Raw genomic sequence first — 25936 nt, forward strand, 5'->3', positions numbered from 1 at the left:
GTCTGTGCTCCATTGGATGCTGCACTTTAACTAAATTTCCCCAAGCATTTTGGGCTCTCCAAAGTTTTGCTCTTTTTCAGGGGTTAAACAGTTTGGTGTGAGCAAGATGATATCGGTTGAAAAGATGAGATGTTCCACAGAAATGTGTTCGTTCATTTAATTTAGGACGAGAGAATATAGTCTTAAACTGTGCCGGGGCAGGTTTTGGTTGGACGTTAGGAAGAATTTCATCATAGAAGGGGTGGTTAGACATTGGAATGGGCTGCCTAGGGAGGTGGCGGAGTCACCCGTCCCTGGAGGTGGCACTTGGTGCCATGGCCTAGCTGACAGGGCGTGTTTGGTCGTGGGTTAGACACGATGATCTCACAGGTGTTTTCCAACCTAATTGACTCTGTGAATTATTAGTCATGGAGGGGAGCGGGGTGGGATGTTTCGTAAGGATCGGAGGCAGCGGCGGGGAGCCGGTCGGGCGCGCTCCGCACACGGGGGAGCCGGGCCGAGCCGAGCCCGGGCGGGTCGCGCGGCCGCCGCCAGCCCGTCCCCCCCGCACCCCGCCGCCACCTGCGGGCCGGGCCCGGCGGAGCGCCGGCCGCCGCCCCGGGGCGTGTCGTGCCGTTCCGAGCCGAGCCGCCCGGCCCCGCGGTGAGTCACCGTCCGGGGCCCGGGCACCACTTCCCCCTCTCGACAGGAGCCATTTTAGCTGCACGACGCTGCGGGGAGGCCGGGGCGGCGCCGCGGGCCCGGCGGCCGGGCGGTACGTGCTGCCCGGGGAGCGAGAGCCGGGCGGGCGGGGGGGGACGCGGCGCCCCGGGCTGCGGGCGGCGGCTGCCGCTGCCTCGACGTGCGGCCGCACCCGGGGCAGCGCTCCGCAGCCGTCGGGAGAAACTGCGGGGAAGAGGGAACTTCAGGAAAAGCGCAGCACCAGGGAAAAGCGAAATATAAATTGGGCCGTCAGTAAAGGGACGTTTCGGGGCAGCAGCGCCGTGAGCTGCCTGAAGCTGAGCCTGTTGCTGCGGGCAAAGGGCACCGCGGCTGTGCTTCTCTGAGCGGCGCGCTGCACAAGTGTGATAGCTGGTTTGCAATTCTGCTGCGTTTTACACTTTTGTTGCCTTTTTAAGCGTGAGGGGGTGCCAGGCAGGCTGCCGGTCTGAGCCCTCCAGCTGCCGCTCAGCGGACTATAAAATACACGAAATTTTATTAATCTGAAGATGCGTGTACCTGGACTCGGCTAGCATGGAGAAGAGCACGGTCCAGGGCGATTCGGGCAAAGTGTTGGCTATCAGCGCTGCCGCTTTGAGCACTTTCGCTCCATTGCTCTTTGCCCTATGTGGTCCGTGGCGACTTTAAAATGGCAGATTTAAAATATAATTTCAAAGATAGATCATTCTCTGCGCCCGCGACCTTAAATTGAAGTTCTCTTTCTGCCGAAACAAAGCTATTCAAAGGCAGCCCCTACGGTGTCGTTTCACAATAGAAGGAGTTAAGTTGTTACGCGCGCAGGTACTCACCTTTTCCTCAAAATGATTAAGAAATTGAAGTTATGGCGATGGTGTACATGGCAGAGCAATTACAAAGTGGGCTTAGTGGTAGCTGTAATGGGAGAGGAAAATCTTGGAGGTAATTGTGGTGCTTTAAATTGCTTCTTAAACTTTCAGTGGATGAAAATTGCCTTGATTCTCCTAATTATGTACTTCTGAACTCCAGCACAGTATATTGAAAAAGAATCACTGTTTCCAAACCTTTGCTGAACGAAAGTGTTCTTCTTTAGAAGTTTTGTCTGAGTATATAACTTTGGACCCTATATTTCAATCTTTCACTTGAGAAATCAAATTCTGTATCTTCTTACTGAAAATTAAATGACAGGGCACTTGAGCTGTTGTTCACCGGGGAATACTTTACAGGTTCATTTACCGTATGGAGCCTGTATCTGAGAAGTATAATGGAGTCTTGCTTTTAGTGCTGTGATCAGTTGCAGGGGAGGGAGAGAGGGAGGCAACCATTAAGTAAATGGTCATGTTTTAGGCGAGGCTGTCTCTTGTCTTCAGCCTTGCTGGTGTTCACACATATTTTACTTCTACATCTTACAGTACAATGTGTTGTCACTATCTTTTCAATTTACGTTTTGCTTTTTTTTCTTCCTAAAAGCAACAAGTTTTGCAAGGATTTGGGAGATTTATTTGATGCATTGTTACATGTTGAAAAATGACAGATAAAATTACAGAGGAACTACTTGGAAAAAATGATTTGAGTTAGTAATAGAATTTTTTTTCTGAAAAAATCTTAAATGTATTTGCATCTTTCTTTTTATCATCATGACTTTTATTTTCAGATCCTAGGGCTCTGCTTGCAACTCATAGAACATGACCCTCCCTTTCCTTATCTCTTTTCTGCCCTTCTTTCTTTTGCACCAGACCCTGTTGAGACATCCAGCCTTAAAAACTTAAAACCTCAAGTTTTTCTTTTTAAGTCATCTCCCAAGCTGCAGCTGCTTATCATGGGCAGAAGGCTTTTTGTGTGCTAAAGGGTAAGTGGCTGCTGCTACTTTCTCTTGATCAGGGCTTCAGGGAAGAGCAGTTCCTCTTTGAAGGCAAGAGCTGCCATGTTCGGTCTCTCTTGCTGCTGTACAAGAACTTTGCGAGGGCTACAGATGCATCTGCGGTACAGTGGTGGAGCTAGAAAAAAGTTATTTGAAAGACTTACAGATGACAGCTTGGACAGATCTAGAAGGCAGAGAAGTGGATTAGAAGGTACAGAGAAGTGGTGTTAGTTTTTGTATAGCTGAAACCCATGTTTGTCTCAAAAAAAAAAAAAAAAATTTCCCCCCTCACCCCCAAGACAGGGATCTTTCAATTTGGATTGAGTTTGTGATTGTTGAGAGATGAGCCATGGGAGTGGCATCGTTAGATGCCAGTTAGCTTGAACATTATTTACAGATCCATGCTTTTACAGAAGTGTTGGTTTTCTAATGTGCTCTTTTCTTATCTGTTGGAGATTAGAAATATCAAGTCCATGGTCTTGGTCCTCAAATGAGAAGAAGAAAAGAGGTAGATGTCCAGATTTGAAGAATGTTGTTGGTCTGGTATAGCCTGATGTTTCAGGATTGCTGCAAACTTATACTTCAGTTGTGTGTGTTACTTTTTGGTCACTTTATGTATGAAAAAAGCCAAATAAATGAGGTGTTTTTCAGCACAGCCATATTCAATGAAGGGAACTATGGCAGGACTGTGCTCAGTGAGCTGATAGAAGAGAAAGAAAAATGGAGGATTTCCCTCTGAGTCAGAGGAGAAGCTTTGATCTCCAAAACAGCTTTCTCTTCTTGCAGGTGTTAGCAAAAATATCTCAGCTTTTGCTTGAAGATTTTGTTGTTTTCACTGACAGTTTTGGTAATGCGATGGAGTTTTGTTAGGTGTGCGAAAAGGAGCAAGGACTTTCCCCCACCATGGTGATTCAGCACAGGAGTGGCAGGAGGTGGAGTTCACCTTTCCAGCCTTGGTTACAATCTGCACCATAAGCTCTGAAACTTCACTACCCTATGCCAGTGATTTATGGTGCTTACAATTTTAGTGCCACTGACGTGTTTTAGAGATTATTTGCTTTCTTAAATCTTACTTAAACGCTGCTTTCTTAAATCTTACCTAAGTGTTTCTTCACAGATAAAGTAGTTGACAGAGACTGTACATACTGGAATTTTAAGTCTTTTGCTTATCAAAATTGCAGCAGCCATGTGAAAGGCTCTAGACATTTTCACTTTCCTGACCCGACCTGGCTAACCCATGTAGAGGTAAAAATTATTTATTCTTCAATATGAGCCTGTCCTGTGGCAAAGCTTCCCACTGTGTCAGCGTTTGTGCTGAGAGGATCCCGTTGGATAGGGACCAAAGTTTATGCTCTCTTACCTTGATGTGCTTTAGGCCTTACCTGCTAGCCATCTCCAGTGTTGAATCAGAGGGCTGGAGCTCAGGTCATTTATTTGTCCTTAAAAGAGATCACTCCTCTTGTGTCATGTGTGAGTCTGTACTAGGTTCAAGCAGGCCTCAATGTGAAAATGATAGTAGTTTTGTTAGCCTGGAAAGAACCTCCAATTCCTAAATTTGCATGTAAAAAGTATTTCTCTTTGTATTGGGGGAAAAGATATTATGGTTAGGATAATCTGCTAGGAATAGGAATGCTAATACATAGTTTGGAAACTGTGGGAAAGAGTTGCTTTGGGATGGATTGAATGTCACTTCTTCTATAATTAGACATTTTAGCCTATTTCTAGAACACCCTATATTTAACTCATCATAAGCATTTCTGTGTGGATATACCAAATACATTTTTTGTTTTGAGGGGAATGTTCTGCACTTCTCGAATGTTGCCGTTAGTGCTCTAACGCTCCCATTGCTCCACTTGTGAGCTCCTTCCGCATTTCTTTCACCTTCTTGCATGGTAGTGGTTTGACTTCTGAAGTGGGCTCGGTAAAAATGTCGTCCCACACAACACTTGAGTTTCCATGCTGGAAGAAAGGGGTGAGCTTGGGTGATTCAAATTGTTGTCTGCTCTTGAGAGGAATATTTTTACATATTGTGGCTGCGTATACAGTTTTGTCATGCTGTATGTTCCTCTAGAGTTACTTGTGTTTTTCTTGAGATCCTTTGACAGAGTGAGTAGAGCTCACAGGTTAGAAGAAAACTACCTTGCTCTTCTGAACTTTGTTGCTTCTGCTGTTCTCCAGTTTTCAGCTGTCTTGGTGTTTATTCAGTTTTAAGTTGCCATTAGGGAAAGAAGCAGCAAAATATGATTGTGAAACTACAGTTACAATTTGTGATACCCAGTGCTGACCACTGTCAGAAAATTAATATTTAACTTGCCCTTCCAACCAGACTCAATTTCAAGTTAAAAGCAAGTTTTCAAGGATACTGTCAGTTTTCCCCTCTATGTGCCTGCTACATGTGCTGCCTTACATAATTTTGGAGCTAACAAGAATAGTTTCCAAAGGCTGTGATGGCATGGTTTGTTTTTAGTGGAGGCTGTCTTTCCAACCAGAAGGTGACCCTCTTAGGAAGAGCTTTCATGAAAACTGTGTCTTGAAGGCACCAGGGCTAGCACATTGTCTGCTGATGACAGAATTTGCCTGGCATTGTCCTCGGCGGTGGTGGTTACAGTATCCACTCGCATCCTCTTGATGCATTTTCTGTTTTGTGCTGTCATTCCACGTCTCCAGAGCTTCTGTAAACTATTTACTCTCTGTAACTATTCAAGCTTTGTCCTGATGCCTGTAAATTAAGCATGCAAACGAGAGTATTAGCTATCAAGAAAATAATTGTGAAGCTTATGGGCCGTGGAGGGCAAAGGGTGGCAAACTGCACACATTGCAAGAATTCACTTCCCTGTCTTGCGGTGCCTCCGAACCAGCTTGTTAAGAGCTATGAGAGCCCAGCAAAGAGCTCCAGGTACTCTTGGTGGTGAGCTATTGAGAGGCCATCCTGTTGGTTTGGGTTTTTTTTAAAAAGACCAACTTATGTTTATTTCAAAAAGGGAAAAGAAGGAACTGTAGAGAGGAAGTGGCTATTTGGGGACCTTTTTTCTTTACAGAAAAGAGGTGGTTTAGACACATGAATGAAAATGAAACTTTGTGTTGAAAAACAGTCTAAAGTTTGCTGCGGATGGCTTGCAGCATTTTTGAAAGTGCTGGTCCTTTTCGGTGAAAAAAGTGTATTTCTTTTAGTATCAGTTAAAAGCAACAATGAAATAAGTGCTTTTTGAAACAACTAAGTGAAACACACTTTTAATTTGTCTGAAGGGGCTGTAATCTGAGCGACCTGATCTAGCCGAGGATGTCCCTGCTCACTGTAGGGGGGTGGACTAGATGACCTTTAAATGTCCCTTCTCACAAAAACTATTCCATGATTCTTACACAGAAACCGTTTATTTAGACCATTTAAAAATTGACTGTGAAGGGATTTCCAGAGAAAAAAAAAGCAGCAAGAAAGTTACTTTTGGCAGAATATTTTCCTATTTGTGCCCTTCTGAAATACATATATCTGATTATGAATGCTTCATGTAATGCAACATTCTACCATTGTTTTTATAAAAAGCTAATTGTCTTTTAGTATGGTCCTTAAAATGGCATGTATTAAATGTTGTTTCAGTGGTACTGGACTAGAAATAATTCTCAACAGTAAGAAATGTTGGAAAACTTTTGCCAGGCTACAAGAGCTTGGACTTGCAAATGTTTTTTAATTATAACAGCAGTATATGCAGAAAAGGCTTAATGCTTTTGAAGTGATATAGCTAGAAAGGTATATTTTGTGTCTAGATTCTGGTGTTTGTAATGTTTAAAGCTTCTCTTACAGGTGCCCTCTGTTCAGGTGGGCTTCAGAAGCATTTTGTTAATTTTTACTTCAAGACTTCATAAACAGAAAAACTGTGATGACATTTATTGATATACGATGATGTAAAATCTGTGCATTTGAGGGGAGAGACGGTAGCAGTTATTACTTGCAAATAGCTGGGTAAAAAACCCATTGCCCTGAGAGAGGAAACACAGAACCACTGATGCATGCATGCTGCATAGATGCAACATGGCAGTAAAAAAAAGGAAATATAAAAAAATCAGTGGGAAGTTTTGTGGGTTCATTTTTGCTGCCTTAAATGAGGATCTCTAGGTGGGGTGAAACTTCTATTGTGTGGAGAAAGCAGTTTCTTTCTGACAGAGGCTGCCTTGGGAGAACCTGTTACACTGTCTGTCATGAACAAGCCCGATATTTATTAACTAGATGGGAGAATAATGCTAGCGCCTTGATGTTGTCTGTGGTATTTTCACACACCATGTGCTTACAGAGCTTAGGTGCACACTGAAGGTGCTTCAGCCTCACACCAGCTGCTTTTTCACTCATAAGTGAAGGCAGCATGCGTAACCTCCCTGCTGGCTTGGTGGTACATCCCATTAAACCCACACAGCAGTGGTTTCCGTGGATGTGCCCTGGAGCATGGGAGGGAGGTTTGGGCTAAGCAAGTTTTACTCTGGATAGTGAACTGTTCTGGAGGTGATGGGTTGTAAATCTTTAAACAGCTTATTTAGCATCTGCCCAGGCCCTTAGCTTGCCCTTAGGTAAGATTCAACAGTAAAGCTGTATTAGTTGAGGTAAAGTTGCAGTTTAAACTCCAGACATACATTTTTGTGAGCATGTAAACTTGCACCAGTCTAATTTAAAATGTGCCTTTAGTGAAACAGTCAGAGGTGGGTATGGTCATTCCTGAATGTTTCCTTGGCAGGAACACTCATCCAGCTGCTTGAGGACTGCCATCCTCTTTTTTTCTAGCTGACAGCATAGGTTGTTTCCTAGTGCTTTATTGCCTTCCCCTCCTATCCGCAGTCCAAGCTGTTAGTGAGAGCAACCCTTTCCTTATCTGGTTCAGCCAAGATGAGCCAAGTTCACAAGTCAGATGTCGATGCCACAGAAGTTGCTGGGCTGGTTGACTGAACCAGGTTAGGGATTGATTTCAGAGTGGTGGAGGTGTGGAGTTTGTAAGAGCTGGGATTGAGCAATAAGGGGAAGGATGAAGTAGCACAGTTGTCCTTGGAAAAGGACAATTTTTCATGGCCAGTGCTTTAGCAAAGCAATACTTAGGATGGTTGACTAACTCTCTTCTACATGTCACATCAAAACTTGGTCTCCAGTGAATTATCTGAACACCACAGCTAGATTAGATGCTTCTGATTGAGAAGAAGAATGTGTTAACTAATAAATTTAGTATTGCCCAAAGTTATGTAGGGGCATAAGTCTCAATAATATAAAATGGGAGGAAAAGGTGTTTGCTTGTTATTTTGGGATCACATGCAAATAAAAGCTTTTGGTGAAGGCAGAAACTTGGGGCTTTTTTTGTTCTTTTTACTTCTGTGAGAAGAAGGGGAAGGAAATGCAGGGATGAGAAATGCACTGCTGCAGTTTTGAAAGAATGTTAACTTCTTGCTTTGTTTAAAAATATTCTAGTTATTCCTGTCTGCTAAATCAGGTTATTGAAATGAAATGATGACCTTTGCTCTGAGCCTGAAACAATCCAGAAGGAAAGCAGGTGTTTGCGAAGATTAAACCTCTTACCTCAGCTAGGAAGTGTTCTGGTAGGGTTGAGATTCTAAGGGTGCCATATTCTTGCTGAGACTAAAAATGTAAGAATGAGGAAGAATTTTAGAAGTTGGTTATGGTCAGTTGCCAAGAGCAATGCCGTGATAAATTATTAACTCCTTGCACTGTACTCCCTCATAGTACAAACAGAATAGCTGGTTATTGTGCTCTGCTTGGTAAGTCAACACTGTAAAGAATTCCTCAGTTATCTGGAAAATGTCTTCTTTGGGGTGTTTATTAAAGGGATACGGTAGAATTAAAAATCATATTCCCCTCTGTTGAAGGTGGTTAAAACCAGTAGAAATACATGGAGGCAATTTCTTTCTTTCTGTCTGGGGACCTGGTCAGCGGTTGTCGGTCAGCTTGGTTTCACTTTTGCTCCTCTCTTTTCACAGTACTTTGGTGAGGTGTGGTCCCTCCTACCTCCCCAAAAAGCACACCAGAGTGAGGCAGTTGGGCTCTTAGGTGCAGAGACATGAGGCAAGTTGACTCATAGCCGTTCTGCTGGAAAAGCAGTTCTGTGGAGACCACTCCTCCCGTGTTAGCTGTAACTGAGTCAGACGAACAATGCAGGGGCAAGCTGTTTGGAGCATGTGGGTACCTTGCTGATGCCGTGCAGTCTTGATGAATAGATTTTCAATTTTTTAAGAATTAAGTAATCCTGATTTTTGTTTTGCTTTTATAAATATAAGTACTACAGTATTTACCTTTGCATTTTTGCTTAAACTATGCAGAGTGTGGAAACTTAGATGATTTTAAGGTGCCTCAAAAATAATTTATAAAAGAACATTCCTCTCCCCCACTTGTATTAGCCCTATGCTTCTTACATTAAATTTCTAAGTTAATAATCTATAATTCATGTAATATATATGAATTTGCATGTAAATATTACTTTTTGAGCTAGTACTGTAGTAATACACCATGAAAATAAATATGTATGAGAATTTTGAAATGTTAAAATCCTAAAAAGTTACCCCTGTTGCCCCAACGACATGAACAGTTTAATGACTCAGTTTCCCTTCTAAAGTATTTAACACAGACTATGCCGCGCCGGTGTCTACCAGAAATTCTATATCAAGTTTCCCCAGCCTGGCTATAACTGAAGGCTCTGCTGGGGTAGAAGCCTCTGGTCCCCATCATTCTGAGTTTGAGTTTTGTTCCAATGGGAGCTGGGGAACTGGAGGTGTCTTCTTCAGCATCGGACAGTCAGCCTTCCAATGCCCTTTCTTCTTGCAATAAGCACGTGTCTTTGTCCCTAGGGGGAGAGGCTTTCTTAGATGACTTTTCCTGACTACCCTTCTTCCTGGGACAGGGTTTCCCTTTGTCACTGGAGTCTCTATCTCAAAACACTGTCCAGGCTACTTCTAACAACTTACTCATGTCTTGAACCCCTTCTAACTTTTGCAACTTTCTTCTTATATCATTTGAAGCCTGACCTACAAACAAATAAACGAGATGCTTTCCCCCTTCCGTTGTATCAGGATTTATGTCTGTGTGTTTGGTAGCAGCTTCTCTTAACCTATTCAAAAAATCAGTAGGAGTTCCATTAGGACCTAAAATCTGTTGTTCTTTAGCAGGACACAGATGAACTTTCAGGGTTAAAAAGAATATCCGGCTTGAGAGCAGATGATTTCTGGACCAGTGTCAGCATCTGCCACCCCAGTTCTCTTAGGAAAACGTTGAATCCTGCCAGTACATGTTGCAAGATATGACCAATGTGACTTACGAACTAAGAAGTAAATCTGCAAAATGCTGTTGGCTACATAGTATTGTTGGAATCTGAGATGGAAAATACTTTTTTTTTTTTTTTCAGTTCTCCTTTTGCCAATCCAGCAAAATTTAGTAAGGTTCAGTTCATGCTGCAAGGCTTTTTTGTTCAGAAATGCTTTTGAGCAACCATTACTTTTTGTATCTTTTTTTTTTTTTTTAAATTTGTTGGCTGCTTGGGGTTACTTGAATATTTGTCAAGGGTGGGACCTGTGTCTTAAGTGGATGTCAGAAGTGATGCCGAAGCAAACTTTCTCTTAGTGTCTGATGGGTCCTAGTTTAGAGCTTTCATTCTGATTTCCAAGGCATGAAGCGGTCAAGTTTTGGTGACATGGAGGAATGTAGTCTTGTCTTTTGAGGCAAGGGACAGCTGTAGTTCTGTGGAATAACTCAGGTGGTCGTAGAGCTCACATGGGAGTGCATGAAAGCCAGGGACAAAACATGCTCTATCAGAGGAACCTAACTGAGGAATATGTTTCTAGGTTAGAAATGAGGAGAATTTGGACCCTGTTCTTTTTCAGGGAATTGCAGACTTCTGATTTGGAGATGGTTGTTCTACTAACAGTGCCAGTCACCAAATGAAGGCATTTTTATTCTGAACTGTTTCGGGATGAGGATGGGAAGACCATGTTAGGATGGAGCACCTTGGTTCTCTGAAGGGTAAAATGTGTCAGAAGCTCCTTGAAATCCAAAGAAGATTTGTACTGCTTTTAAGTTTATGCAGAAAAATCTCTTAGACTATAGCAGTACATGTTAGTGTTAAATCAACTAAATATGTACTGGTTGATATATTTCTCAACATAATTACTTGGCTGACATGTCTTCTGTTGCTTTAATTGGCAACCCTGCAGATAACAGCTCAAAAGTGGTTTTCCTCAGTTTTATACTACCAGTTGCCCATTGGTGGAGGAAGGATATGAGGCCATCTTAATAATTTCTCATCCTACCTGAAAATACAGTTTAAGGCTGACTAAGGAGATGATGTTTTCTGACAGATGATATTAGGGGGAAGTCTAAGACTGAGCAGAAGACAACTTACATAGGGGCTGAGTATAGCATATTGCTTCACATAGAGCTACCATAGAAATTACAGCTGTGCTGGATTTTCTGCTTTTCACTGAAGTTCTGCTTTGTCTAGCAGTTGGTTTTTGTGCTAGCTTGAGGGTACCAAATGCTTCTTCAGGGTTTCAATTTTGCGGTAGACTAATAGGTGTGTTACTCCAGGTATTAGTGTTGGAAAAGCCCTGTAGATTGCTAACCTGTTCCCATTTCTAGGACGGGGTGGTTGTAGAAAAGGCTGGTACTGTATCTGGTGTTTTTTGCCGCTCATTGTGGTTCTTGTCTGAAGATTTCAGAAAGAAATCTTAAAAATATTTCATCTGTTAAGTAAAGTAACTGGGTTTCTTGGTGGTGTACATGCCTGTTTGAGGAAGACCAGACTCTAAAACCTCCAGAGCTGGCCTGCCTGTTGTCCTGGGCCCTGTTAGATGAGAATGTGCCACCAGTGTTTTGTACCCTGCTTTGGTGGCCTTCTGGGGCCACATTTTAATACGCTCGACCTGTTTACTTCTTTATCCATCCATCTGGCTGTCTTTCTGCGTGTGGGCCTAATTTCTTTCATTTCTTTTTCTTCAGAAGGTGTCACAGAGCCTCTGCGCTCCTCAGGGGCGGCCACGGCCCGTGCAGGGGGACGTGGTGCGTGGGGGCAGGCCTGGCTATGCAGCAGGAAACACTCGCGGCTGGGCCTGGGGATCTTGGGCTGCGCTTCCTGTCGGTTAAACCACGAGCGGGGGAGCAGATGCGCCAGAGATGGCACCGCTGCCGCCCGCCCCAGGCAGCCACTGTGTAACCAGCTGGCTTCTCGGCGGCGTGCTCTGGGCCCGTGTGCTCGGGGCCTTGTTGTCCCTTCGAGTCCCTTCTTGAGACGCCTGAGGGGAAAGATCGGGGTTTAACTAGTTCAACAGAAAGCAGGACTTGAGCTCCTGAAGCGTGAATTGTAAGAGAGTAACCATGGAAGTTATCTTAACACAGTGAGAGATGAGGTCCGGTGTTTCGTTTTCCACAGCTACCACTGTGGGAGTTTTTAAATGCATGTGAGAAATGGGCAGGTTGGGCCACAAGTCGTGCAATTTCACTAATATCTTTCTGGGCACGTAATTGCCACATTACCTGACCAGTTTTTATTGTAAAATCTGTGATCTTTGGAATGATTTTTTTCTTTTTAATTATTAATTTTTTTCATCTCAATACGCTTGTGGTTTGGAGACAACTCTGGCTTTCAGTTAAACAGCTTTTTAGAAGCGCACAGAAAAATCACATAAAACCTTCGATTATAAACGATGTAATTTTTTAATGTGGGTTGCATGATTTCTGAAGATATGCACATTATTGCAACATAATTAATTTATTGAAACTAGAACTCTAGTGGTATCTTCCCCAGCATCAGATTTTAGAGAACTGAGTACTCTCCACATCACAGTTGTTTTAGAACTGAAACTCTGCATACATTTCAGCCTTTTTATCTCATTTAGTGATCTTTTCTTCCTCATGTGACAGCATAGCTCCCAGAATATTGTTTCTATCTCTTAAACTGTATATTTGTTGACTCGCCAGCATGGAGCAGGGATGTCTTTGCTGCGGGATAAAATGTTTATGTACTATATGCTCTTTAAAATAGAGGGTCTCAGCGTGAGGGGCACATTCCTCAGGGTAGGGAAGAGTAAGGTTATAGGGAAGTGAGATTGAATGGGTAAGGGGTTTGGGGTTTTTTTGTTGCTATTGGTTTGGTTTTTTTTTCTCCTGCCTTGTGTTGGGCTATGAGGCACTGTGCATTGCAGCCTTCATGAGAGGTTTTGCATGTGCAGAAGAGCTGCTCTCAGAGGCAGGCACCACTCTGAGCTCCTGGTCCCCTGGGTTTCTGCAGGGCCAGGAGCCGGCACCACAAGGGCAAAACTCAGCATTTTGGCTCCATGAAAGGCACCAGCTCTCACATTTCTAACATAGCTGCACAGGAAGCCTTTCACAGGGACAGGATGATTCTGCTGGCCTTTTTCCCTTTCAGTTTTTGAGCACTGTTGTTCTCAGTACTGTCTTGTTTGAGAAAGGAAAGATACAAACAGGGTACAACCCTGAGGGGAACACATAGTAAAACCTCCGCAAAACCTCTTGAAGTTTATGGCATCTTAAAAAAAAAAGGCATAGATTTGGGGGTTTTTACCCACCCACCCACAATTCTGATATTAATTTATTGTATCTGTGGTCATAGTAAACCACTGAGACTTCACAGAAGCAGACGAAATGTTAGACAACAGAAATGAAAAAAAGGAGGGTGGAGGATAAATTAAAAGATTGATTAGAAACTATGTAAAGCAGCCTGTCTCTGCATTACCTTGTTTATTGTGCTAGTTAATCTTCCACCTACCACTCAGCTTTCCCTTGAGTTTTCTTCTTTTGCTTTTTTTTTTGGTGTTTTTGTTTGTTTGTTTGTTTTTTAAAATTTCTTTATTGTGGGGTTTTTTTCAAAATTTTGTTGGTTGGTTGGGGTTTTTTTTTTTGTTTTTGCTTTTTTGTTTGGGTTTTGTTTGTTTTGTGGTGTGCAGTGGGTTATTTTTTTTTTTTCTTTTTTTTTTCCCTCCTGACTTTGTATAGGTTGAATGTTGTGCTGGGAGAGGAAAGGGTAGGTTAGAAGTGATAGATAAAAAACATTCTGCCTCTGGTTCCTATGATAATTTGTGGGTTTTCATAACAGAGATGATGTCTGCGGAGGAGCTTCTTGCGTGATGAGGCTGTGGTGCTGCAAGAAAAGCTGGAATGTTTGTTTCCCAGAGACCTCTGTGAAAATCGTCAGAGGGCTGGAACAGCTATCCTGTGAGGAAAGTCTAAGAGAGTTATTCAGCCCAGAAAAGAGAAGGCTCCAGGGAGACCTTGTTCCAGCCTTTCAGTATATAGATGGGACTTACAGGAAGGATAGAGACGTTACCAAGTCCTGTAGTGCCAGGAAAAGGGACAATGGTTTTTGACTGAAAGAACATAGATTTAGATTGGACATCAGGAAGACATTTTTGACAATGAGGGTCAAGAGGCACTGGCACAGGTTGCTCTGAGAAGTTGTGGATGCCCTATCCCTGGAAGTGTTCAAGCTCAGGTTGGATGGCGCCATGAGCAATGTGATCAAGTGACACATGTCCCCGTTGACGGCAGCAGGGTTGGACTTGGATGATCTTTAAAGGTCTTTTCCCCTCTGAACCATTTTCTGATTCTCTGCACTGGGGCCTGCATCAAATCCTGATGATTTAGTGAAGTCAAATGTGACCTAAGGAAGGACCTTTCTTCTTCAGGAGATGCAGCCTACTTTTGCTCCCGTTCATTATATGGAAAACTTACAGCAATCTCAGTCCTTTCTTATGGAAGTGTTAGAGGTTCTTAGAATGAAGGAAAGGTAGAAACAATCTTATTCTTGTGGGTCAAAGTGGGGAAAAGCTGCTGTAGGAGAAAATTTTTTCCTGGTGATAGAAGCTGTGTGGGTGCATGTCTCCTCAATGGCCCTTCTGTGTATGACAGCGTCAGGGTTTCTCTTTTGGGAAGCATGAGTGGACGTGTGCAACAGTCCCGTTCAGACAGTGCCTGAGAGGGGGCAAGTGCATGCCGAAATATCTGTATTACTCACTCTGCAAAGCCGAGGGGCGGTAGAAAGAGGTTTCCGGGTTTGTGAGCCACTGGCTGCAGTGAGGTTGTGCTGGTTCCTTTTGCAGAATGAAACCAAGTTGGGCACACAACTCAGCACAAGGTAGTGGGGAGATTTTGTGTTTTCCCCAGGTGATTCAGTTTCCCCTCCAGCCCTGCCTGCTGCCTTCCTTGCCCCCACAGCTGGGGAGTCAGGCTGGCTCACAGAGCCCTGTGGTAGGGGCTGTAGCTCAATGGCACAGGCATATGTGTAGCAGCCACCTCTGATGCCTTATTTAGTTCTGCAAAAGACATGGGAGCTTGCATGACGAAATGAGGAAGAGGTGAGGCTTGAATTTCTCTACATCTGGTTTGCGGGAGCTCTGAAAGTTCCCAGAATACCCTGATTCTGTAGGTGTTTTCATGCAACACTCATAAATTCTGTGTCAAGTTCATTTCATTAGCAGTGAATTTCTGAGTCTCCCAGGAGCAGGTGTGTGCTCATATGAGAGTGACTTAGGCTTCAGTGTACACTTCCCCAGACATTACGAAATGAGAAATACTGGCCTGTCCAGACACTGCCTTCCCTGGAGGGACCTTTGCAGACCCTGCTCCTTTTCCATAACACTCTTAAGAAAAATTTTTTTGCTTTTTTATTTTAATCTTGTTGGTCTCTTAAGTTGTGCTTTGTCACTATTTGAAACCCCATGCTGGGAATTGTTAGTCTAGCAACAAATCAGGAGATAATTTATGTTCTCTTAATAGCCAAGTTCAATAGTTTGAAATTCCCCAGACTAATAGTCTCTCTTCTTAATCCCACCCCATGCAAATCCTTTAGAACATGAATTTAAACTACGCTGATCTGTAAAAAGAAAAATGTACAAATGGCATGGGAATATTAGTTTCTGTCTTATTCTGCATAGCTGCAAGTTAATGTATTTATTACTGTAATTATGCTAAACATAATGAAGCATATGCATTTTCAGAATAAGCTGAATGAATACATTGCATTTCAGAGTGCATTAAAATTGGGAGCTTAAAAGCCCAAAAAGCTAACTTTTAATTATGTCTTGAGTGAATGTTCTTCTCCACTGTAACTGTGTAAGCAGCCTCTCACCTTGAGGAGGTTTTAAAGGCATGATTTTGCATATTCTCTGTTTGGTTCTTTAACAAAGATATTTTTCTGCAGACATTTAAATGACTTGGGTCTGTAACGTTTTGTCCTGGATAGATGTTCAGTACAGTAGAAATGTCTGTACTCTTCATGCTGTTAATGCTGCTTCTCCAATTCAGGCAGCCTTCAGCACCTCATTGATTTAACCCAGCAGCAGCTTTTCGGGAAGGGCAATACTGACCAAATTAGGTGAAGGGCATTATTTTAAAAAAGACATTTGGTTCAGGACTCTTACTGTGCAGGATTAAGAAGCAAAGGCACCATAATACTCCAAGTCTATGGACTGGCGGATGAAAAGCTGGACGTGACCCAGCAATGTCCATTTGCAGCCCTGAAAACCAACTGCATGCTGGGCTGCATCAAAACCACTGTGGCCAGCAGGGTGAGGAGTGTGATTCTGCCCCTCTGCTCTGCTTTCCTGGGAGCTCACAGTTCTGTGATTGTGTGAAAACAGCACAGATCAGTGAATTTCTGACTTGGAACCTCAAAGGTAATGATTACCTTTTGAAAAGCTGGCTGAAATGAGACAAACATATGCAAGAGGGAAATAAGAACCGTGTAGAAGCATTTCCCTCTCAAAATGTTATTCTTAAAGCATTTCAAGTGAGCAGTGCTGATGGTAGTAGGGAGAAGGAAGGAAAGATGATGACGAAGACTGGAGATAAGAAGCTCAAACCTGCAGTTTCTGTGAAGGGATGAAAGAGTTATCTCTGGAAGGTTTAGAGATAAGTTAATTGCGTTCCCTTTTTCCGTGTACAATGGGGAGATAGTGTGTCTTCACTGGATGAGATTATTGGTATAACCTGCACGTAGAATTCTTTGTGCTATGTGCTCCACACCCTTAAGTAGTTGGCTGTCTAGTAACAAGTTGATTTGTGTACCAAACAAGTTACAGCGAGAGCCTAAGGTCTGGGTTTTGTTGGTTTGGTTTTTTTTTTTTTTTTTCTTTGTTTTGTTTTTTGAAGTCCCTCTGGCTATGTAATAACTCACATTTTCTAAGCAAGACCGTGTCCCTCCTTCCATGTCTCAGTGCTGTGTGTGTGTTGGTACTTTCTTAAAGTTGTATCCAATCTCAAGTTCAGTTTTAAGCGAATGTTATGAAAGTATTCCTTGAGTTCAGAGCAAACGGGTCAGCAGGTGACTTTGCTCCCTTTTCTGCATGGTGCAGGACATCTTCCTTATTGTTTTTACTTGAGAATATCTGGAGTATTTTGTTCCTTCTTGTCTTTCTCTTTGGTGAGCTGTGACGCTGGTACAAATTGCCCATGCAGAAAGCACATGCCAGCCAGAGCTGTGACTCGTGCTGAGGGAAAATATACGGTTACAGCCTTCCAACCCAAATTAGCCTTCGCCCTTCTGCCTGCAAGTTTAAAAGCTTATGTCCCTCAGTCTATAATTTTCAATAAATTTCAATTTTTTTTTTTTTGTTAGGCTTTAGATGATATGTGAGTTGCAGCTAGACTGATCTGTAAATTACAGTACACTGGAAATCAGACAGAAGATTTCACCTCAGAAAGGACTAACAAACGTCTTGGGAGACTGTCTTAAAGATGTTGAGTTTGTTTCGGTGTCTTGTTTAAGAGACCAGATCCTGGCCTATATAAATTCTGTCTGAGCTACCCTAAAAAACCCGTTTAAGCTAAAAATTAGGTTGAATGCTCTCGTGCTAAAAAACTCCAGACAGTTATATTAGAAAAGACAAGCACAGAAAAAAAACTACCCCAGACTCGTCAGACTTGGAGGTTAGTGGGAGGGAGTCCAGAAGTCTGACTGACAGCTCTGACTTTCCTGTGTGCAGCTGTTCCTTATCAGTCTGCCTGATTGTAGGTATGGTTTGGTACTTTGCACCTTTTCTTAAATTACCTTTCATTCCTGTTTCTATAGACTTTTGAATTAAGTAATTCTGCTTGTGAGATGTTAGGAGGTGTTGGCACTCTTTCTTGGGTTGGGTATTTTTGTTGCTTTTTGGGGTTTTTTGAATCTCTATGAAAGCTTAGTGCAAGTTTCAGCTTTGTGATTTTGACAGTAGAAGATGTGCCTTAATTTTTCCAAGAGATTTGCTGATGGAGATTTGTCTCTCGTGTCCCAACCTCATGAATAAATCCCTGCCTGTGTTAGGAATAGCGTTGGACTCTCTAAGCCCTTAAAACCAAAAAATTCACTGTAGTACTTGCCTTAGTTCACTCATCAAACTGTTTCAGAAAAACTTCTGAAAAGAAGTAATCTCAATTTTTGTGACTGAATGGACCTTTGGGGATGTTTAGGGAAGGTGTATGTTGGGGCATTGTATGGGTACTCTGCCTGGTTACAGAGTGGAGAAAACAGACTTCTTGCCTGGTGCAAAAGTTCTCACTGATTAACTCCTGCGGTATAACCATTGGAAATGTGTGACTGAGTACTTAATTTCTTATATTTATGGGTAGAGTTAAATGAGGATCTTTGTGACAAATAGATTAAAAAGCTTCAGGCATGGTTTGCAGAAACATGTTTTAACTGATAAGTTTTATACATAAGACTGAAAATCTGATATATGTAGCTATATATTTTACCCACATGTCATTGTTAACCACAGTGCTAACTTTAATATAAATAAAAGTGTTCTTATAAATGAGTATAATCTCTCAAAGACCAAAATGGTTGTTCAGTGCTGAGTTAGAGTAGCTTATAGGTAAGTGTTAGTTGCAGTGCTTTGTGGTATGGACCTACTGTTTCTCATTACAAGCCCTCTTAGCCATTCATTTTTTGCTTTGCCTTGATTGGGTCTGTGATTCTTATCTAAAGGAGTAAAAGTTACTTAAGTAAAGATTTAGGTTAAAGCAGCATGTAATTAATGTTCTTCTTGTGTGTTTCATCTCTGCTCTCTTGAGTTAGCTTGCTTGTAAGAGTGTAATGGTGTATTGCCTTATATTCTCAGCTGTAGCAAAATGGACCACTGGTCCAAAATGGACCACTTGGAACCAAAATGGTCCCAAGAAGGAGGATGCCTGAACAACCCTGGGTGAGTCGTAAGAAAAACAGAGCTTTAACAAATAAATATGTATAAAGTCCAAGATGCATGATGAGCATGTAGGAAAGCTAAGGTACCTGTCATAACACATGAAGTACCTTGTGTAGTCCTCTGAAGCAGTACGTTTTTTGCTGATGGCCATGGGATGGCCATGCATCTTGTGTCAAGAGGGAGATTGCTACTCCTTTTCTTTCAGCATTGCAGGTTTGACTTGCCACTGTCTAAATTGTAGGCCCTAGTCTGTGGAAATAGGGTTTGCAGGACACCTTCCAGGAAGGGAAGTTGGGCTAAAAGCCATCAGGGAGGTGGTGGAAGAGCCAAGCCCAGGGCAGCAGCACATCCTGGCTGGGCAGAAGGAAGCCAGTGGTGCTGTGGAGCCGTGGGCTGGAAACACCATCTCCTTGCACCACGCCGGTCACGTGCTGAGAACACGCCTGCCTGCCTCCTTCTCTCACAGCAAGGTCTGAGGGAGACAAGGATTAGTGTAATTACATGATCTTGAATCCAGAATGGGGATTGGGGTTTCTCAGACCCGCTGAAATAAGTGGCGAGTGCTTCCAGACCAGGGTTCTCGCTGGAGGTAGGGTCTGCAGGTTTGTTCTTGTGGGCATCTCGGAGCCTCTGTTCTTGGCGTGGCCTGCCTATGTTCTGCAGTTCCTAAAATGAAATCTCATGCCATCCTGTAGCTGTGAAGTAAGAAGGAAAAACGACTCCTCTGCTGCAAATGTTTTGTAGGTGATACATTCTAGAATAAATGTTTGTCCTGTTGGTAGAAAGGGTTAAGCATTGAGGGCAACAGGTATAGGCAGACTTAGGTATGTGATACGTTCGACTGTTTTGCAAGGTGCTATAAATGTTGGCTCCCTGTAATCTGATACCGGGGTAGGACAGGCTAACCTAATGGAGGAAAATAGACAGCAATGTAAAAGAACTGGAAATTCAAGTCTAGCTGACTAATACCAGCCTGCTCCAGAGGCTTTTGACTGTTCATTTTGCTGACAGCTGACAGCAAATGAGCGGCAAACAACAGAAACATAGACTAATCTGCTCTGTATTCATACAGATTTTTTAAAGACACTGCAAAGGTAAGACACTTTCATGTTTCTCAACCTAGCACTTGCCGAATGCAACCTTGAACATACACATCGCCGGCAAGGGCAAAGTACCAAACTGAGGCTTGAAGTTCAGATCTGTGAGTTTGGGAAAGGGGAGGCTTCAGCAGGTTCTGTGTGGGTTAGTTTGTGCCCTGTTCTAGTTGGTGCACATCAGTTAAATTTAGATTTCTGAAACTACTCAAGTACTCAAACATAGAAATGCAAATCACACAGCATTTCTATGGCTATGTCAGAGAGTAATTTGGAACTTATTAGAATTTCTTTTTGCACAAGTTTGTTGTGCTTGATGGTCCAGTTATAAAAGTTTTTTTAAGAATTAAGTGCAAAAGGAAATCCACAGAATGCTAAAAATCTGTGTTGCAGAACTTGTAATGGGGTTTTTACTGAGTTGGGTCCTGTAGCAACCTCTGCAGAATGCTGAAAAAGTCCTGTGGGAGCTTAACTCCCTGATCTAGAATTACTGACGCTTGGCTGGAAGAGGTTGCCTGGAATAAGAAACTTTTGACTTGAACTTGATCTCTGCTGGCCTCTTTTTTTTTGTTTTCCTCTTTAACGTATATAAATGGTGTGTTCATTTATAGTGCAGCTAAAAAAAAAAGTTTTGTTTTTGGCCATCCATTTTTCTTTGGTAAACTTAACTTTTACCTGCAGGTGCTTTAAAAATAATGACTGTGTTACTAATTTATTGGCAAAATAGTTTTTAAAGAACAATTTACAGTTTTAAGTCAATATTGGGTACAGACTAGCAACTGGTAATTTGTGAAGTTTGGCACCCTACCAAAGCAATTATATTTAGTTTCTCTGATCTTTCTTCCTCCCACTGCCACTACTTCATTCTCCTGTGTGTATGTGTTAATCAAAAGAGCAAAATCTTTCAGGGTCAGACAGTTCTTCCCCCCTCCACCCCTCTTTTACAAGTTTCCTCATATCCTGTTTTAGCTGTCTTGGAGCTCAGCCCTTCAACTCTTTCTGTATTGAGATCTTTCTCTTGGAAATCAGTGAAATTTGACTTATCTGCAGCTGTGTTGTTATAGATGCTTATAGGCTTGTGGTCTTAATGCTCCACAAAAGGTGCTATTAAATGCCAGAAACCACTTAAAGGTGCCTTTTAAAACATTTATTTTGTGTCACTGGAATAGTTAATTTGGTTTGCAGAAATTTCTGAACCGGATTTGGGATTTCATCAATTTACTGTTTTCTCCGTACTTTTTTTTAAAAACAGCTTTTTGAGATTTTGTGCAGTGTGAAAAATAGTAAGATATATTTGATACTAATGTTACTTATTAATGCTGGTAATGTGGTTATCCTATTACAAGACATAAAACCCATCCTGTCTCTGCAAATTTACTATTGGATAAAATAGCATATACTAATTGTTGTAGGAGAGGAGGTAATGAGAGATCTTTTGTTTTCCTTTCTTGCCGTACTTAGTATCACTTACCTCTTGATGAACTAGACTAAGTGGGCACTTGCAGTGTCATATCCGACTTGTAGTCCGTCTATTCTGGTTTTGCAGTGTTTAGTATATTACTGTTTTTGTGGTGGAGAATATGTGAACCCAGAAGTGAACAGGTAACAGGAATAAAATGACAGCAAAATCCTGCATTTAGAGATGTGTGATTGCAATCTGCATTACTGAAGGTTTGTCATGTGTTAAGACAGCTCTTTTCCATTGTTTAAAAAGAAATCCTTATGTAATGGGGCTGGTTTGGTCTTATTACATTGAGCTGTTTTTAAAACATTCTACAATTTTCCTAAGCTTTTGACTTCTGTCATGTCTGTAGCAAGGAGTTTGAGCAAGTACATCTAGGCCAATGCATTTTTAATTCCTTTTTTTTCTTTTATTCTTCCTTTTATATCTTCCTTTTTCCTTTAATTTCCTTTCATCCTTCCAAAACTAGTTGCTTCTTGACTTAATTGAATGTCTCCTTGTTCTCATTTTATCTCATTTTGTCAGCTGGGAAATATGATCACCTGATTTTTCCTTTCTTTACCAATAGTGATGAATTAACTACAAAAGGCAGAATCAAGAGGCAGACCAAGTTAGTGACTGCCACGAGTCTGGGACCAGCAAACCACACTTCCCAGCCACTGCATTTATTGGGCATTGGCATTCACGTGTGCCATTATGCAGTAGCAAGAGGAGAAGCAGGCCTTTGCTATGAATGTTGTTTTCAGCTGGTCCTTGTATCCATATTACATTGCTAAACAAGGCCATGCTTCCATAAACATTCCGCATAATTAGGTTATTAGGATAAGGGACCTTCAGATAACCCTACAGAGAAGTTCTTAGAAAGACAGGCAGTCATGCTGTCAGTTGCCAGGGAGCTTGGTGTAATGCTGTGCTTGTGGCCAGCATTTTTCAGGTGGTGAAGGCCTGACTTTAACCCCTCTCTCCTTTTTGACAGTACCTATGCACAGATGTTAGCTTTCCGAGACCAAGATGTTCATGCTGCCCTGAGATGTTGGTGCTGCTCCATTCCCCTGGCCAGTAGAATGACTGTGGAATTCTTGCAGGCTTGGCAAACTGTATGATCTCCCCATGTACTGCCTAGGGGACACTGTCCTTTGGGGGGGGGGGGGAGGGATGACACCAGTTAATCTTGTTTGTTTGGATTTTAGTGGGTATGGGGAAGATCAGGCTAGATATTTTCCCAGCAGCACTGGGATGTTGATAAGCAGCAGTGGGTGGAGCTGACTGAACTGGAAGCAGAGAAGGAGGACTCTTGTGTATCCTCTCGTTATATAGAGATGTGGGAGGCTGTGGGGGTTTTTTATCTTCGGTAGACAAAACAGCTGCACCAAAAGTTAAAAGTCAAGTCAGTAGAAGGACACACATTTCATACATGTGCTTTGGTGTATATGTGATGCATGTGCACATGGCTGTAAAGCGGGGTCGTGCAACTGCAGCCGATGTGTGTGAGCGTGTGTCCATGCAGGCAGGTAGAGTGGGGGCTGTGCAGTGCAGCAATGTTACGTGGCTTTTATCTAACTGTAGTTGAAGTAAGTGGTTTATCTGTGACCTGACGCTTCAGTAACCCAAATTCAATCTGAAAAGTCTCAAAACCATACAGGTAGCCAGGTGGTGACATAACCACTTCTAAAAATTTCCCCCTATCTTCTCTTTTAGGTATCTAATGTGCCAAAAGTTGGGCAGCTGCAGAATGATGTTTGAATCCACTGAACAGTTTTGACTGGGGGCTAGTGATGGAAGGAGAGCTGGGGGCTGGCCGGCAAGGAGGAAGAGAGGTCCAATCTCTCACTTGATTTGGGGAGGAGAGGTGGGATGGAGTTGTCATGTCCCATCTCCTTAACCTCTTCTTACGCTATGCAGCCAATCTGTGGAAATGCAAAATCCAGTTATTTTCATGCCTGGGGAGTGGGGAAGCAGGAGAGGGGATTTGGACTCTCTATTCCCCCTGGAGTGTCCTTGCTCTCTTGCTTTAGGTCAGCTAACTTTTCCTGTTGAGTTGGCTCTACTTTGCTAGAGCAAACACTTAGTGAAGAGGTGACTAAAACCCAGCCTGCCCTTTCTCTTGCCCTGTCAAATTAGGGAGGCTTGCTCTTACCAGATGTTCAAATACTTACTTTGGAGCTCAGGAGCTGGGTAAAGCTGGGGAGAGCCTATCTCGCCTCTGTATCTTTAAGGTCACTCTTTAGGCCTGGCCTGTTGGTGGTAGGCTGATCTTTTGTTGCTGCAGCATAAATCAATTACTTACAGTGCTCTGTATCTATACACCTACACTGATTTGGGGCTACCTTGACACACTGAGTATGCTGGCAGGAGAGGATGCAGAGATAAAAAAGCCTCAATCATGCTGTAATTTTTTTCAGCTTTCCCAGCAGTGCTCTGCCAGGTTGCTGGGTTTGGGTATAACAGTTGTGTTACATAAATGTGCTGAATAAAAGGAACTTTAAAAAATATGAGGGAACATGGGAGATTGGAAGAAAAGCGTTTTCAGGGGTGGGGGAGTCTGTAAACAGTGCTGGAGCCATTACTGTTAATAGTCTGGAAAGGAATCTTGCCTCAAATTAAATATTCAGGCTAAAAGAGGTAGTTGCAAAAAAAAGGATGAAAATGAGATTTTTGTTTGGGTTGTTTTTTTTTTTTTGTGACGGCAAAGAGCTTGTTGCTTGCGTTTGTGCTTTTTGCTCTCTTTGGAGTAAACATCTTTTAATGTTGAGTGGATTCATTTCACTACTTTAATATTGACTGAATTGTGTGTCAGTTTTGGGGTTTTATGCTTGTTTATATTTAAGAGATGAACCCTCTTACTCTCTGTCCTCCTTGCTGCATATGCACTGAGAGCCTGTGGTGACACAGGCTGATTTCCAGACGGGCTACAAAACAGGGATTTATTGATACTGATGATTTCTTTGTCCTTAATAAAAGCTCAGCAAAGGTCACTTTATTATGTCAGCTGCCCTTTGCACAGTTTGCCCTAGGCAACGTGGATGCTCTCAGAAGATTTGAGTCTGTTCCTTATGGTGTTTCTTTCCTTCCTCAGTGCTACCCTCTTACCATGTTGCTTTTCTCTCTCCTTTAATTTGTGTGAGCAGTTGAAATACTGAGCCTTCAAAAACTTTTTGTGCCAAATGACATATGTTAATTTGTTCTTGTCATTTCATCAACTGCAGATGCCCTGGGTCTAAGGGCATGGTTCAAAGCCCTTGATCTGTGCAAATTTGTAATATTACTGAATAGGAAAAATTAATCCATGAAGAATGACACAGAATACTAAGGTCTTAACATTTATCCTTAGTGTGGACTATATGTAAAGATCATTGTTGGTCTGGGATTTCTGGATTAAGAGAACGGTGATATCATTCAGCTTTGCCCTCCTTTTTAAGAAAACCTGACTCTATGATGATACTTGTTCATTATCTTAAAGGGAGGTGACTCTTCAGAAAGTGAACTGACTCTGGGTTGAACTGTCCTTGACCTCCACTGGTAGAATGGAGTTAGAAATTTGAGTGAAATGCTGTGGTTACCATCCATGTGTTTGACCTCACCTGAGATAGTTTTCAGTCCTTCCGTTCAAGATTTCCAGGTGATGTCTTTAATCTTCCCTTTCCTCTCATTCACTCCTCTCTTTTTCCTGTATCCAAGATGGTGTAGAGGAGGGGTTCAACTTTGTTTCTGTTAAGTCACAACTTTGACATTTCTAGGCTAGAGCTAATGCTGCAGACTGTCTTAGGAAATCAGTGGGAAATCCCAATCTCAAGTGATTTGTCTTTGTGTTGAATGAGTGGAATTGTTTAATCAGTAAGCCAGAATTCAGATCTGCACTTGAGTTTTAAAGCAGCTAAGCTGGTTCTTATTTTAAATGTACGAATAATCTTACTAATTTCATGAGAAAGGCATTGCAGGATGATTACAGTCATCTTTAGTAAACCTAAATGGGACTTGATTCAGTAGCTTCCTGGAAGCATCTTCCTGCTCATCTGGGATGCTCTCATTACCAAGACTTGAGTCTCCCAAGCTCATAGCTGACCTTTAGCAAATTTTTGGATTTCTGTCTGGTACTTTGATGCCTGCTACACCTGCTCCAGTGTGGTGCCATTATCTTATTTTGGTGTTCTGCATTACAGTGCTTGAATGCTGAGGTAGGATGGCCTGTACTGGCTCATTTTATCAGGATTTGAAGGAGAATTTGTGGATTCCAACATGGAGCCTAGTTGCAGTATTGCAGCTTCACTGTTGGGACCAAAAATGTTGGCTCTGGAGGTATTTCTTACAAGCTTTATTGAAATGGCTCAGCAGAGCTAGGACTAACTGGAGGGTATAAATGGTGAAGAGTGGTAGGGAAAATGTTGCTGTCTAGCTAATGTCTAGGACAGAATCCTATAGTGCATCTTCTGGGATGCCAGAGTAGCATGTACTATGACTGAATGCGTTTTTTGACAGGCTGATTGAAGAGCTTGTTTCTAGGTGTTGAAATCAGTGGGTGAGGGGAGTTTCCAGGGGGATTGAAATAATTTTTTTTGAGTTCCGTTTCAAGGATTAAGCAAAATTAAGATGCTTGTTTATATTGCTGTGCTGTTTTTTATAATATATTTGTACAACAATTAGTAAAAATGAAAGCAAAACCTTACTTCCTCC

At 42.3% G+C, this 25936-nt stretch overlaps 1 protein-coding gene across 7 annotated transcripts in view; it reads left to right on the forward strand.

Annotated features, from left to right (window-relative positions):
• The window catches only part of ELF1 (E74 like ETS transcription factor 1), an 89386-nt gene that overhangs the window by 20825 nt on the left and 42625 nt on the right, over positions 1–25936 (forward strand). Inside the window, exon 1 of one of the 7 annotated variants that reach the window (XM_032099847.1) lies at positions 631–754. The exons of 2 other annotated variants lie outside the window; for them this stretch is intronic. The gene's annotated coding sequence lies outside the window, so the exon portion shown is untranslated. Of the gene's footprint in view, positions 1–630; positions 755–856; positions 951–1475; positions 1501–19718; positions 19804–25936 lie in introns of those variants that run through there. 4 more of the 7 variants (XM_032099846.1, XM_032099841.1, XM_032099845.1 and 1 more) reach the window with 4 other exon arrangements.

The sequence above is a fragment of the Corvus moneduloides genome, chromosome 2 (assembly GCF_009650955.1).
Source record: "Corvus moneduloides isolate bCorMon1 chromosome 2, bCorMon1.pri, whole genome shotgun sequence".
Taxonomy (NCBI): domain Eukaryota; kingdom Metazoa; phylum Chordata; class Aves; order Passeriformes; family Corvidae; genus Corvus; species Corvus moneduloides.